Source organism: Hoplias malabaricus, chromosome 8 (assembly GCF_029633855.1).
Source record: "Hoplias malabaricus isolate fHopMal1 chromosome 8, fHopMal1.hap1, whole genome shotgun sequence".
Lineage (NCBI taxonomy): Eukaryota > Metazoa > Chordata > Actinopteri > Characiformes > Erythrinidae > Hoplias > Hoplias malabaricus.
In genome coordinates this window covers 21,825,416-21,840,216 of record NC_089807.1, presented here as the reverse complement: position 1 = coordinate 21,840,216, position 14,801 = coordinate 21,825,416, and the positions used below count along the sequence as shown (strand labels likewise).

The following is a 14,801-nucleotide window of genomic DNA, read 5'->3' as shown; positions in this document are numbered from 1 at the left end:
CAGAAGGAGGACGCTTTACATTCCTTCAACCTACACAGCCCAGCATGTGGGTGGGGGGGGGACCTTCCAGAGTCTTGTAGTGGACTTGGTGTGCAAGAAAGCACACACTTCCCTGACCGGGAATCGAACCCGCCCGCAGCGGTGAGACCGCCGAATCCTAGCCACTAGACCACCAGGGCCACCGTTTTCAGCTACGTCTGAAAGGAAGGAGATAGGATTAAGTTCAGGGGCTAGGGCTAGGCTTTTGCCGGATGTACTCGCTCTACAATCATAGGAGTGCATGAGAGTCTGTCCTAAACGCACTTGTCAGTTTTCAGTCCAACCCTTTAGCACAGGGCCTTCGATAGCTCAGTTGGTAGAGCGGAGGACTGTAGTTGTTAATAAGGCGATCCTTAGGTCGTTGGTTCAAATCCGGCTCGAAGGAGACTTTTCTTTTCCCTCGTGCCACTGCGGGATATCATGGCCAGGTGCCTGCCTGCAGATGCACTGGCATGCCAGAGTGCAATATGCTGAAGGCAGTGACGGATCATTTACATTGTTCCATTCAAATTTCTCAAACTTTATCTTGCCTCCCTAAAAGACTTGCAGACTTGAAAACATAAAGCCATGCTGGTGTGGGTGTGTGGAGGTGGTGAATGAGGCAGCAACGTGTCGTTTAGAAGTTTGGCAAAAAAGGAAGCAGCAGAAGGAGGACGCTTTACATTCCTTCAACCTACACAGCCCAGCATGTGGGTGGGGGGGGGACCTTCCAGAGTCTTGTAGTGGACTTGGTGTGCAAGAAAGCACACACTTCCCTGACCGGGAATCGAACCCGGCCGCAGCGGTGAGAGCGCCGAATCCTAGCCACTAGACCACCAGGGCCGCCGTTTTCAGCTACGTCTGAAAGGAAGGAGATAGGATTAAGTTCAGGGGCTAGGGCTAGGCTTTTGCCGGATGTACTCGCTCTGCAATCATAGGAGTGCATGAGAGTCTGTCCTAAACGCACTTGTCAGTTTTCAGTCCAACCCTTTAGCATAGCACCTTCGATAGCTCAGTTGGTAGAGCGGAGGACTGTAGTTGTTAATAAGGCGATCCTTAGGTCGCTGGTTCAAATCCGGCTTGAAGGAGACTTTTCTTTTCCCTCGTGCCACTGCGGGATATCATGGCCAGGTGCCTGCCTGCAGATGCACTGGCATGCCAGAGTGCAATATGCTGAAGGCAGTGACGGATCATTTACATTGTTCCATTCAAATTTCTCAAACTTTATCTTGCCTCCCTAAAAGACTTGCAGACTTGAAAACATAAAGCCACGCTGGTGTGGGTGTGTGGAGGTGGTGAATGAGGCAGCAACGTGTCGTTTAGAAGTTTGGCAAAAAAGGGAGTAGCAGAAGGAGGACGCTTTACATTCCTTCAACCTACACAGCCCAGCATCTGGTTGGGGGGGGGACTTTCCAGAGTCTTGTAGTGGACTTGGTGTGCAAGAAAGCACACACTTCCCTGACCGGGAATCGAACCCGGCCGCAGCGGTGAGAGCGCCGAATCCTAGCCACTAGACCACCAAGGCCACCGTTTTCAGCTACGTCTGAAAGGAAGGAGATAGGATTAAGTTCAGGGGCTAGGGCTAGGCTTTTGCCGGATGTACTCGCTCTACAATCATAGGAGTGCATGAGAGTCTGTCCTAAACGCACTTGTCAGTTTTCAGTCCAATCCCTTAGCATAGCACCTTCGATAGCTCAGTTGGTAGAGCGGAGGACTGTAGTTGTTAATAAGGCGATCCTTAGGTCGTTGGTTCAAATCCGGCTCGAAGGAGACTTTTCTTTTCCCTCGTGCCACTGCGGGATATCATGGCCAGGTGCCTGCCTGCAGATGCACTGGCATGCCAGAGTGCAATATGCTGAAGGCAGTGACGGATCATTTACATTGTTCCATTCAAATTTCTCAAACTTTATCTTGCCTCCCTAAAAGACTTGCAGACTTGAAAACATAAAGCCACGCTGGTGTGGGTGTGTGGAGGTGGTGAATGAGGCAGCAACGTGTCGTTTAGAAGTTTGGCAAAAAAGGAAGTAGCAGAAGGAGGACGCTTTACATTCCTTCAACCTACACAGCCCAGCATGTGGGTGGGGGGGGGACCTTCCAGAGTCTTGTAGTGGACTTGGTGTGCAAGAAAGCACACACTTCCCTGACCGGGAATCGAACCCGGCCGCAGCGGTGAGAGCGCCGAATCCTAGCCACTAGACCACCAGGGCCACCGTTTTCAGCTACGTCTGAAAGGAAGGAGATAGGATTAAGTTCAGGGGCTAGGGCTAGGCTTTTGCCGGATGTACTCGCTCTACAATCATAGGAGTGCATGAGAGTCTGTCCTAAATGCACTTGTCAGTTTTCAGTCCAACCCTTTAGCATAGCACCTTTGATAGCTCAGTTGGTAGAGCGGAGGACTGTAGTTGTTAATAAGGCGATCCTTAGGTTGCTGGTTCAAATCTGGCTTGAAGGAGACTTTTCTTTTCCCTCGTGCCACTGCGGGATATCATGGCCAGGTGCCTGCCTGCAGATGCACTGGCATGCCAGAGTGCAATATGCTGAAGGCAGTGACGGATCATTTACATTGTTCCATTCAAATTTCTCAAACTTTATCTTGCCTCCCTAAAAGACTTGCAGACTTGAAAACATAAAGCCATGCTGGTGTGGGTGTGTGGAGGTGGTGAATGAGGCAGCAACGTGTCGTTTAGAAGTTTGGCAAAAAAGGAAGCAGCAGAAGGAGGACGCTTTACATTCCTTCAACCTACACAGCCCAGCATGTGGGTGGGGGGGGGACCTTCCAGAGTCTTGTAGTGGACTTGGTGTGCAAGAAAGCACACACTTCCCTGACCGGGAATCGAACCCGGCCGCAGCGGTGAGAGCGCCGAATCCTAGCCACTAGACCACCAGGGCCGCCGTTTTCAGCTACGTCTGAAAGGAAGGAGATAGGATTAAGTTCAGGGGCTAGGGCTAGGCTTTTGCCGGATGTACTCGCTCTGCAATCATAGGAGTGCATGAGAGTCTGTCCTAAACGCACTTGTCAGTTTTCAGTCCAACCCTTTAGCATAGCACCTTCGATAGCTCAGTTGGTAGAGCGGAGGACTGTAGTTGTTAATAAGGCGATCCTTAGGTCGCTGGTTCAAATCCGGCTTGAAGGAGACTTTTCTTTTCCCTCGTGCCACTGCGGGATATCATGGCCAGGTGCCTGCCTGCAGATGCACTGGCATGCCAGAGTGCAATATGCTGAAGGCAGTGACGGATCATTTACATTGTTCCATTCAAATTTCTCAAACTTTATCTTGCCTCCCTAAAAGACTTGCAGACTTGAAAACATAAAGCCACGCTGGTGTGGGTGTGTGGAGGTGGTGAATGAGGCAGCAACGTGTCGTTTAGAAGTTTGGCAAAAAAGGGAGTAGCAGAAGGAGGACGCTTTACATTCCTTCAACCTACACAGCCCAGCATCTGGTTGGGGGGGGGACTTTCCAGAGTCTTGTAGTGGACTTGGTGTGCAAGAAAGCACACACTTCCCTGACCGGGAATCGAACCCGGCCGCAGCGGTGAGAGCGCCGAATCCTAGCCACTAGACCACCAAGGCCACCGTTTTCAGCTACGTCTGAAAGGAAGGAGATAGGATTAAGTTCAGGGGCTAGGGCTAGGCTTTTGCCGGATGTACTCGCTCTACAATCATAGGAGTGCATGAGTGTCTGTCCTAAACGCACTTGTCTGTTTTCAGTCCAATCCCTTAGCATAGCACCTTCGATAGCTCAGTTGGTAGAGCGGAGGACTGTAGTTGTTAATAAGGCGATCCTTAGGTCGTTGGTTCAAATCCGGCTCGAAGGAGACTTTTCTTTTCCCTCGTGCCACTGCGGGATATCATGGCCAGGTGCCTGCCTCCAGATGCACTGGCATGCCAGAGTGCAATATGCTGAAGGCAGTGACGGATCATTTACATTGTTCCATTCAAATTTCTCAAACTTTATCTTGCCTCCCTAAAAGACTTGCAGACTTGAAAACATAAAGCCACGCTGGTGTGGGTGTGTGGAGGTGGTGAATGAGGCAGCAACGTGTCGTTTAGAAGTTTGGCAAAAAAGGAAGTAGCAGAAGGAGGACGCTTTACATTCCTTCAACCTACACAGCCCAGCATGTGGGTGGGGGGGGGACCTTCCAGAGTCTTGTAGTGGACTTGGTGTGCAAGAAAGCACACACTTCCCTGACCGGGAATCGAACCCGGCCGCAGCGGTGAGAGCGCCGAATCCTAGCCACTAGACCACCAGGGCCACCGTTTTCAGCTACGTCTGAAAGGAAGGAGATAGGATTAAGTTCAGGGGCTAGGGCTAGGCTTTTGCCGGATGTACTCGCTCTACAATCATAGGAGTGCATGAGAGTCTGTCCTAAATGCACTTGTCAGTTTTCAGTCCAACCCTTTAGCATAGCACCTTTGATAGCTCAGTTGGTAGAGCGGAGGACTGTAGTTGTTAATAAGGCGATCCTTAGGTTGCTGGTTCAAATCTGGCTTGAAGGAGACTTTTCTTTTCCCTCGTGCCACTGCGGGATATCATGGCCAGGTGCCTGCCTGCAGATGCACTGGCATGCCAGAGTGCAATATGCTGAAGGCAGTGACGGATCATTTACATTGTTCCATTCAAATTTCTCAAACTTTATCTTGCCTCCCTAAAAGACTTGCAGACTTGAAAACATAAAGCCACGCTGGTGTGGGTGTGTGGAGGTGGTGAATGAGGCAGCAACGTGTCGTTTAGAAATTTGGCAAAAAAGGAAGTAGCAGAAGGAGGACGCTTTACATTCCTTCAACCTACACAGCCCAGCATGTGGGTGGGGGGGGACCTTCCAGAGTCTTGTAGTGGACTTGGTGTGCAAGAAAGCACACACTTCCCTGACCAGGAATCGAACCCGGCCGCAGCGGTGAGAGCGCCGAATCCTAGCCACTAGACCACCAGGGCCACCGTTTTCAGCTACGTCTGAAAGGAAGGAGATAGGATTAAGTTCAGGGGCTAGGGCTAGGCTTTTGCCGGATGTACTCGCTCTACAATCATAGGAGTGCATGAGAGTCTGTCCTAAATGCACTTGTCAGTTTTCAGTCCAACCCTTTAGCATAGCACCTTCGATAGCTCAGTTGGTAGAGCGGAGGACTGTAGTTGTTAATAAGGCGATCCTTAGGTCGCTGATTCAAATCCGGCTCAAAGGAGACTTTTCTTTTCCCTCGTGCCACTGCGGGATATCATGGCCAGGTGCCTGCCTGCAGATGCTCTGGCATGCCAGAGTGCAATATGCTGAAGGCAGTGACGGATCATTTACACTGTTCCATTCAAATTTCTCAAACTTTATCTTGCCTCCCTAAAAGACTTGCAGACTTGAAAACATAAAGCCATGCTGGTGTGGGTGTGTGGAGGTGGTGAATGAGGCAGCAACGTGTCGTTTAGAAGTTTGGCAAAAAAGGAAGTAGCAGAAGGAGGACGCTTTACATTCCTTCAACCTACACAGCCCAGCATCTGGTTGGGGGGGGGGACTTTCCAGAGTCTTGTAGTGGACTTGGTGTGCAAGAAAGCACACACTTCCCTGACCGGGAATCGAACCCGGCCGCAGCGGTGAGAGCGCCGAATCCTAGCCACTAGACCACCAAGGCCACCGTTTTCAGCTACGTCTGAAAGGAAGGAGATAGGATTAAGTTCAGGGGCTAGGGCTAGGCTTTTGCCGGATGTACTCGCTCTACAATCATAGGAGTGCATGAGAGTCTGTCCTAAACGCACTTGTCAGTTTTCAGTCCAATCCCTTAGCATAGCACCTTCGATAGCTCAGTTGGTAGAGCGGAGGACTGTAGTTGTTAATAAGGCGATCCTTAGGTCGTTGGTTCAAATCCGGCTCGAAGGAGACTTTTCTTTTCCCTCGTGCCACTGCGGGATATCATGGCCAGGTGCCTGCCTGCAGATGCACTGGCATGCCAGAGTGCAATATGCTGAAGGCAGTGACGGATCATTTACATTGTTCCATTCAAATTTCTCAAACTTTATCTTGCCTCCCTAAAAGACTTGCAGACTTGAAAACATAAAGCCACGCTGGTGTGGGTGTGTGGAGGTGGTGAATGAGGCAGCAACGTGTCGTTTAGAAGTTTGGCAAAAAAGGAAGTAGCAGAAGGAGGACGCTTTACATTCCTTCAACCTACACAGCCCAGCATGTGGGTGGGGGGGGGCCTTCCAGAGTCTTGTAGTGGACTTGGTGTGCAAGAAAGCACACACTTCCCTGACCAGGAATCGAACCCGGCCGCAGCGGTGAGAGCGCCGAATCCTAGCCACTAGACCACCAGGGCCACCGTTTTCAGCTACGTCTGAAAGGAAGGAGATAGGATTAAGTTCAGGGGCTAGGGCTAGGCTTTTGCCGGATGTACTCGCTCTGCAATCATAGGAGTGCATGAGAGTCTGTCCTAAACGCACTTGTCAGTTTTCAGTCCAACCCTTTAGCATAGCACCTTCGATAGCTCAGTTGGTAGAGCGGAGGACTGTAGTTGTTAATAAGGCGATCCTTAGGTCGCTGGTTCAAATCCGGCTCGAAGGAGACTTTTCTTTTCCCTCGTGCCACTGCGGGATATCATGGCCAGGTGCCTGCCTCCAGATGCACTGGCATGCCAGAGTGCAATATGCTGAAGGCAGTGACGGATCATTTACATTGTTCCATTCAAATTTCTCAAACTTTATCTTGCCTCCCTAAAAGACTTGCAGACTTGAAAACATAAAGCCACGCTGGTGTGGGTGTGTGGAGGTGGTGAATGAGGCAGCAACGTGTCGTTTAGAAGTTTGGCAAAAAAGGAAGTAGCAGAAGGAGGACGCTTTACATTCCTTCAACCTACACAGCCCAGCATGTGGGTGGGGGGGGGACCTTCCAGAGTCTTGTAGTGGACTTGGTGTGCAAGGAAGCACACACTTCCCTGACCGGGAATCGAACCCGGCCGCAGCGGTGAGAGCGCCGAATCCTAGCCACTAGACCACCAGGGCCACCGTTTTCAGCTACGTCTGAAAGGAAGGAGATAGGATTAAGTTCAGGGGCTAGGGCTAGGCTTTTGCCGGATGTACTCGCTCTACAATCATAGGAGTGCATGAGAGTCTGTCCTAAATGCACTTGTCAGTTTTCAGTCCAACCCTTTAGCATAGCACCTTCGACAGCTCAGTTGGTAGAGCGGAGGACTGTAGTTGTTAATAAGGCGATCCTTAGGTCGCTGATTCAAATCCGGCTCAAAGGAGACTTTTCTTTTCCCTCGTGCCACTGCGGGATATCATGGCCAGGTGCCTGCCTGCAGATGCTCTGGCATGCCAGAGTGCAATATGCTGAAGGCAGTGACGGATCATTTACACTGTTCCATTCAAATTTCTCAAACTTTATCTTGCCTCCCTAAAAGACTTGCAGACTTGAAAACATAAAGCCATGCTGGTGTGGGTGTGTGTAGGTGGTGAATGAGGCAGCAACGTGTCGTTTAGAAGTTTGGCAAAAAAGGAAGTAGCAGAAGGAGGACGCTTTACATTCCTTCAACCTACACAGCCCAGCATCTGGTTGGGGGGGGGGACTTTCCAGAGTCTTGTAGTGGACTTGGTGTGCAAGAAAGCACACACTTCCCTGACCGGGAATCAAACCCGGCCGCAGCGGTGAGAGCGCCGAATCCTAGCCACTAGACCACCAAGGCCACCGTTTTCAGCTACGTCTGAAAGGAAGGAGATAGGATTAAGTTCAGGGGCTAGGGCTAGGCTTTTGCCGGATGTACTCGCTCTACAATCATAGGAGTGCATGAGAGTCTGTCCTAAACGCACTTGTCAGTTTTCAGTCCAATCCCTTAGCATAGCACCTTCGATAGCTCAGTTGGTAGAGCGGAGGACTGTAGTTGTTAATAAGGCGATCCTTAGGTCGTTGGTTCAAATCCGGCTCGAAGGAGACTTTTCTTTTCCCTCGTGCCACTGCGGGATATCATGGCCAGGTGCCTGCCTGCAGATGCACTGGCATGCCAGAGTGCAATATGCTGAAGGCAGTGACGGATCATTTACATTGTTCCATTCAAATTTCTCAAACTTTATCTTGCCTCCCTAAAAGACTTGCAGACTTGAAAACATAAAGCCACGCTGGTGTGGGTGTGTGGAGGTGGTGAATGAGGCAGCAACGTGTCGTTTAGAAGTTTGGCAAAAAAGGAAGTAGCAGAAGGAGGACGCTTTACATTCCTTCAACCTACACAGCCCAGCATGTGGGTGGGGGGGGGACCTTCCAGAGTCTTGTAGTGGACTTGGTGTGCAAGAAAGCACACACTTCCCTGACCGGGAATCGAACCCGGCCGCAGCGGTGAGAGCGCCGAATCCTAGCCACTAGACCACCAGGGCCACCGTTTTCAGCTACGTCTGAAAGGAAGGAGATAGGATTAAGTTCAGGGGCTAGGGCTAGGCTTTTGCCGGATGTACTCGCTCTACAATCATAGGAGTGCATGAGAGTCTGTCCTAAATGCACTTGTCAGTTTTCAGTCCAACCCTTTAGCATAGCACCTTTGATAGCTCAGTTGGTAGAGCGGAGGACTGTAGTTGTTAATAAGGCGATCCTTAGGTTGCTGGTTCAAATCCGGCTCGAAGGAGACTTTTCTTTTCCCTCGTGCCACTGCGGGATATCATGGCCAGGTGCCTGCCTGCAGATGCACTGGCATGCCAGAGTGCAATATGCTGAAGGCAGTGACGGATCATTTACATTGTTCCATTCAAATTTCTCAAACTTTATCTTGCCTCCCTAAAAGACTTGCAGACTTGAAAACATAAAGCCACGCTGGTGTGGGTGTGTGGAGGTGGTGAATGAGGCAGCAACGTGTCGTTTAGAAATTTGGCAAAAAAGGAAGTAGCAGAAGGAGGACGCTTTACATTCCTTCAACCTACACAGCCCAGCATGTGGGTGGGGGGGGGACCTTCCAGAGTCTTGTAGTGGACTTGGTGTGCAAGAAAGCACACACTTCCCTGACCAGGAATCGAACCCGCCGCAGCGGTGAGAGCGCCGAATCCTAGCCACTAGACCACCAGGGCCACCGTTTTCAGCTACGTCTGAAAGGAAGGAGATAGGATTAAGTTCAGGGGCTAGGGCTAGGCTTTTGCCGGATGTACTCGCTCTGCAATCATAGGAGTGCATGAGAGTCTGTCCTAAACGCACTTGTCAGTTTTCAGTCCAACCCTTTAGCATAGCACCTTCGATAGCTCAGTTGGTAGAGCGGAGGACTGTAGTTGTTAATAAGGCGATCCTTAGGTCGCTGGTTCAAATCCGACTCGAAGGAGACCTTTCTTTTCCCTCGTGCCACTGCGGGATATCATGGTCAGGTGCCTGCCTCCAGATGCACTGGCATGCCAGAGTGCAATATGCTGAAGGCAGTGACGGATCATTTACATTGTTCCATTCAAATTTCTCAAACTTTATCTTGCCTCCCTAAAAGACTTGCAGACTTGAAAACATAAAGCCACGCTGGTGTGGGTGTGTGGAGGTGGTGAATGAGGCAGCAACGTGTCGTTTAGAAGTTTGGCAAAAAAGGAAGTAGCAGAAGGAGGACGCTTTACATTCCTTCAACCTACACAGCCCAGCATCTGGTTGGGGGGGGGGACTTTCCAGAGTCTTGTAGTGGACTTGGTGTGCAAGAAAGCACACACTTCCCTGACCGGGAATCGAACCCGGCCGCAGCGGTGAGAGCGCCGAATCCTAGCCACTAGACCACCAAGGCCACCGTTTTCAGCTACGTCTGAAAGGAAGGAGATAGGATTAAGTTCAGGGGCTAGGGCTAGGCTTTTGCCGGATGTACTCGCTCTACAATCATAGGAGTGCATGAGAGTCTGTCCTAAACGCACTTGTCAGTTTTCAGTCCAATCCCTTAGCATAGCACCTTCGATAGCTCAGTTGGTAGAGCGGAGGACTGTAGTTGTTAATAAGGCGATCCTTAGGTCGTTGGTTCAAATCCGGCTCGAAGGAGACTTTTCTTTTCCCTCGTGCCACTGCGGGATATCATGGCCAGGTGCCTGCCTGCAGATGCACTGGCATGCCAGAGTGCAATATGCTGAAGGCAGTGACGGATCATTTACATTGTTCCATTCAAATTTCTCAAACTTTATCTTGCCTCCCTAAAAGACTTGCAGACTTGAAAACATAAAGCCACGCTGGTGTGGGTGTGTGGAGGTGGTGAATGAGGCAGCAACGTGTCGTTTAGAAGTTTGGCAAAAAAGGAAGTAGCAGAAGGAGGACGCTTTACATTCCTTCAACCTACACAGCCCAGCATGTGGGTGGGGGGGGGCCTTCCAGAGTCTTGTAGTGGACTTGGTGTGCAAGAAAGCACACACTTTCCTGACCAGGAATCGAACCCGGCCGCAGCGGTGAGAGCGCCGAATCCTAGCCACTAGACCACCAGGGCCACCGTTTTCAGCTACGTCTGAAAGGAAGGAGATAGGATTAAGTTCAGGGGCTAGGGCTAGGCTTTTGCCGGATGTACTCGCTCTACAATCATAGGAGTGCATGAGAGTCTGTCCTAAATGCACTTGTCAGTTTTCAGTCCAACCCTTTAGCATAGCACCTTCGACAGCTCAGTTGGTAGAGCGGAGGACTGTAGTTGTTAATAAGGCGATCCTTAGGTCGCTGATTCAAATCCGGCTCAAAGGAGACTTTTCTTTTCCCTCGTGCCACTGCGGGATATCATGGCCAGGTGCCTGCCTGCAGATGCTCTGGCATGCCAGAGTGCAATATGCTGAAGGCAGTGACGGATCATTTACACTGTTCCATTCAAATTTCTCAAACTTTATCTTGCCTCCCTAAAAGACTTGCAGACTTGAAAACATAAAGCCATGCTGGTGTGGGTGTGTGTAGGTGGTGAATGAGGCAGCAACGTGTCGTTTAGAAGTTTGGCAAAAAAGGAAGTAGCAGAAGGAGGACGCTTTACATTCCTTCAACCTACACAGCCCAGCATCTGGTTGGGGGGGGGGACTTTCCAGAGTCTTGTAGTGGACTTGGTGTGCAAGAAAGCACACACTTCCCTGACCGGGAATCAAACCCGGCCGCAGCGGTGAGAGCGCCGAATCCTAGCCACTAGACCACCAAGGCCACCGTTTTCAGCTACGTCTGAAAGGAAGGAGATAGGATTAAGTTCAGGGGCTAGGGCTAGGCTTTTGCCGGATGTACTCGCTCTACAATCATAGGAGTGCATGAGAGTCTGTCCTAAACGCACTTGTCAGTTTTCAGTCCAATCCCTTAGCATAGCACCTTCGATAGCTCAGTTGGTAGAGCGGAGGACTGTAGTTGTTAATAAGGCGATCCTTAGGTCGTTGGTTCAAATCCGGCTCGAAGGAGACTTTTCTTTTCCCTCGTGCCACTGCGGGATATCATGGCCAGGTGCCTGCCTGCAGATGCACTGGCATGCCAGAGTGCAATATGCTGAAGGCAGTGACGGATCATTTACATTGTTCCATTCAAATTTCTCAAACTTTATCTTGCCTCCCTAAAAGACTTGCAGACTTGAAAACATAAAGCCACGCTGGTGTGGGTGTGTGGAGGTGGTGAATGAGGCAGCAACGTGTCGTTTAGAAGTTTGGCAAAAAAGGAAGTAGCAGAAGGAGGACGCTTTACATTCCTTCAACCTACACAGCCCAGCATGTGGGTGGGGGGGGGACCTTCCAGAGTCTTGTAGTGGACTTGGTGTGCAAGAAAGCACACACTTCCCTGACCGGGAATCGAACCCGGCCGCAGCGGTGAGAGCGCCGAATCCTAGCCACTAGACCACCAGGGCCACCGTTTTCAGCTACGTCTGAAAGGAAGGAGATAGGATTAAGTTCAGGGGCTAGGGCTAGGCTTTTGCCGGATGTACTCGCTCTACAATCATAGGAGTGCATGAGAGTCTGTCCTAAATGCACTTGTCAGTTTTCAGTCCAACCCTTTAGCATAGCACCTTTGATAGCTCAGTTGGTAGAGCGGAGGACTGTAGTTGTTAATAAGGCGATCCTTAGGTTGCTGGTTCAAATCCGGCTCGAAGGAGACTTTTCTTTTCCCTCGTGCCACTGCGGGATATCATGGCCAGGTGCCTGCCTGCAGATGCACTGGCATGCCAGAGTGCAATATGCTGAAGGCAGTGACGGATCATTTACATTGTTCCATTCAAATTTCTCAAACTTTATCTTGCCTCCCTAAAAGACTTGCAGACTTGAAAACATAAAGCCACGCTGGTGTGGGTGTGTGGAGGTGGTGAATGAGGCAGCAACGTGTCGTTTAGAAATTTGGCAAAAAAGGAAGTAGCAGAAGGAGGACGCTTTACATTCCTTCAACCTACACAGCCCAGCATGTGGGTGGGGGGGGGACCTTCCAGAGTCTTGTAGTGGACTTGGTGTGCAAGAAAGCACACACTTCCCTGACCAGGAATCGAACCCGCCGCAGCGGTGAGAGCGCCGAATCCTAGCCACTAGACCACCAGGGCCACCGTTTTCAGCTACGTCTGAAAGGAAGGAGATAGGATTAAGTTCAGGGGCTAGGGCTAGGCTTTTGCCGGATGTACTCGCTCTGCAATCATAGGAGTGCATGAGAGTCTGTCCTAAACGCACTTGTCAGTTTTCAGTCCAACCCTTTAGCATAGCACCTTCGATAGCTCAGTTGGTAGAGCGGAGGACTGTAGTTGTTAATAAGGCGATCCTTAGGTCGCTGGTTCAAATCCGGCTCGAAGGAGACCTTTCTTTTCCCTCGTGCCACTGCGGGATATCATGGTCAGGTGCCTGCCTCCAGATGCACTGGCATGCCAGAGTGCAATATGCTGAAGGCAGTGACGGATCATTTACATTGTTCCATTCAAATTTCTCAAACTTTATCTTGCCTCCCTAAAAGACTTGCAGACTTGAAAACATAAAGCCACGCTGGTGTGGGTGTGTGGAGGTGGTGAATGAGGCAGCAACGTGTCGTTTAGAAGTTTGGCAAAAAAGGAAGTAGCAGAAGGAGGACGCTTTACATTCCTTCAACCTACACAGCCCAGCATGTGGGTGGGGGGGGGACCTTCCAGAGTCTTGTAGTGGACTTGGTGTGCAAGAAAGCACACACTTCCCTGACCGGGAATCGAACCCGGCCGCAGCGGTGAGAGCGCCGAATCCTAGCCACTAGACCACCAGGGCCACCGTTTTCAGCTACGTCTGAAAGGAAGGAGATAGGATTAAGTTCAGGGGCTAGGGCTAGGCTTTTGCCGGATGTACTCGCTCTGCAATCATAGGAGTGCATGAGAGTCTGTCCTAAACGCACTTGTCAGATTTCAGTCCAACCCTTTAGCATAGCACCTTTGATAGCTCAGTTGGTAGAGCGGAGGACTGTAGTTGTTAATAAGGCGATCCTTAGGTCGCTGGTTCAAATCCGGCTTGAAGGAGACTTTTCTTTTCCCTCGTGCCACTGCGGGATATCATGGCCAGGTGCCTGCCTGCAGATGCACTGGCATGCCAGAGTGCAATATGCTGAAGGCAGTGACGGATCATTTACATTGTTCCATTCAAATTTCTCAAACTTTATCTTGCCTCCCTAAAAGACTTGCAGACTTGAAAACATAAAGCCACGCTGGTGTGGGTGTGTGGAGGTGGTGAATGAGGCAGCAACGTGTCGTTTAGAAGTTTGGCAAAAAAGGAAGTAGCAGAAGGAGGACGCTTTACATTCCTTCAACCTACACAGCCCAGCATGTGGGTGGGGGGGGGACCTTCCAGAGTCTTGTAGTGGACTTGGTGTGCAAGAAAGCACACACTTCCCTGACCGGGAATCGAACCCGGCCGCAGCGGTGAGAGCGCCGAATCCTAGCCACTAGACCACCAGGGCCACCGTTTTCAGCTACGTCTGAAAGGAAGGAGATAGGATTAAGTTCAGGGGCTAGGGCTAGGCTTTTGCCGGATGTACTCGCTCTACAATCATAGGAGTGCATGAGAGTCTGTCCTAAATGCACTTGTCAGTTTTCAGTCCAACCCTTTAGCTTAGCACCTTTGATAGCTCAGTTGGTAGAGCGGAGGACTGTAGTTGTTAATAAGGCGATCCTTAGGTTGCTGGTTCAAATCCGGCTCGAAGGAGACTTTTCTTTTCCCTCGTGCCACTGCGGGATATCATGGCCAGGTGCCTGCCTGCAGATGCACTGGCATGCCAGAGTGCAATATGCTGAAGGCAGTGACGGATCATTTACACTGTTCCATTCAAATTTCTCAAACTTTATCTTGCCTCCCTAAAAGACTTGCAGACTTGAAAACATAAAGCCATGCTGGTGTGGGTGTGTGGAGGTGGTGAATGAGGCAGCAACGTGTCGTTTAGAAGTTTGGCAAAAAAGGAAGTAGCAGAAGGAGGACGCTTTACATTCCTTCAACCTACACAGCCCAGCATGTGGGTGGGGGGGGGCCTTCCAGAGTCTTGTAGTGGACTTGGTGTGCAAGAAAGCACACACTTCCCTGACCAGGAATCGAACCCGGCCGCAGCGGTGAGAGCGCCGAATCCTAGCCACTAGACCACCAGGGCCACCGTTTTCAGCTACGTCTGAAAGGAAGGAGATAGGATTAAGTTCAGGGGCTAGGGCTAGGCTTTTGCCGGATGTACTCGCTCTGCAATCATAGGAGTGCATGAGAGTCTGTCCTAAACGCACTTGTCAGTTTTCAGTCCAACCCTTTAGCATAGCACCTTCGATAGCTCAGTTGGTAGAGCGGAGGACTGTAGTTGTTAATAAGGCGATCCTTAGGTCGCTGGTTCAAATCCGGCTCGAAGGAGACTTTTCTTTTCCCTCGTGCCACTGCGGGATATCATGGCCAGGTGCCTGCCTCCAG

At 50.6% G+C, this 14,801-nt stretch overlaps 5 non-coding genes across 5 annotated transcripts; all 5 read left to right on the top strand.

Annotated features, from left to right (window-relative positions):
* Positions 1–1,019: 1,019 nt before the first annotated feature.
* trnay-gua (transfer RNA tyrosine (anticodon GUA)) lies at positions 1,020–1,106 on the top strand. Its single transcript is given in 2 exon segments — positions 1,020–1,056; positions 1,071–1,106. It is a non-coding gene; the product is annotated as a tRNA-Tyr (tRNA).
* Positions 1,107–3,065: 1,959 nt separating this feature from the next.
* On the top strand, positions 3,066–3,152 carry trnay-gua (transfer RNA tyrosine (anticodon GUA)). Its single transcript is given in 2 exon segments — positions 3,066–3,102; positions 3,117–3,152. It is a non-coding gene; the product is annotated as a tRNA-Tyr (tRNA).
* Positions 3,153–6,474: 3,322 nt separating this feature from the next.
* trnay-gua (transfer RNA tyrosine (anticodon GUA)) lies at positions 6,475–6,561 on the top strand. Its single transcript is given in 2 exon segments — positions 6,475–6,511; positions 6,526–6,561. It is a non-coding gene; the product is annotated as a tRNA-Tyr (tRNA).
* A 6,051-nt stretch (positions 6,562–12,612) lies between these two features.
* Positions 12,613–12,699, top strand: trnay-gua (transfer RNA tyrosine (anticodon GUA)). Its single transcript is given in 2 exon segments — positions 12,613–12,649; positions 12,664–12,699. It is a non-coding gene; the product is annotated as a tRNA-Tyr (tRNA).
* Positions 12,700–14,657: 1,958 nt separating this feature from the next.
* Positions 14,658–14,744, top strand: trnay-gua (transfer RNA tyrosine (anticodon GUA)). Its single transcript is given in 2 exon segments — positions 14,658–14,694; positions 14,709–14,744. It is a non-coding gene; the product is annotated as a tRNA-Tyr (tRNA).
* The last annotated feature ends 57 nt before the right edge of the window (positions 14,745–14,801 follow it).